This window comes from Sceloporus undulatus, chromosome 6 (genome assembly GCF_019175285.1).
Source record: "Sceloporus undulatus isolate JIND9_A2432 ecotype Alabama chromosome 6, SceUnd_v1.1, whole genome shotgun sequence".
NCBI lineage: Eukaryota > Metazoa > Chordata > Lepidosauria > Squamata > Phrynosomatidae > Sceloporus > Sceloporus undulatus.
Window position 1 is genome coordinate 30,379,398 of NC_056527.1, and position 432 is coordinate 30,379,829.

Consider the following 432-nt stretch of genomic DNA (forward strand, 5'->3'; position numbering starts at 1 on the left):
TGTAAACAAATCTTGCCCTGAACACACCATGATAGGTTCACCTTAGGGTTGCCATAAGACAGAAATGACTTGAGGGTATACAACTACAACAAATTCCTAGATACAGTAGTAGTAGTATTCAAAAACACAGCTGTTTTAGTCTGTATCAGTATACAAAGGAATCAAGTGGAAACTTTTAGACTAACAGAGAGAAAGAAGTCTATAGCATAGACTCGTTCTATGGTCAGCTCTCTGTATCATCCAGAGCTTGAAAATATTCCAAAAATAAATAAATAAATACCAAAAACAAACCTCGATTTTACCATTTTATATAAGGGGCACCATTTTACTATCCCATTCTATTTAATGGGACCTGAGCATCCACTGATTTTGTATCCATGGGAGATCCTGGAACCAAATCCTAATGGATACCAAGGACCACTGTAATATATT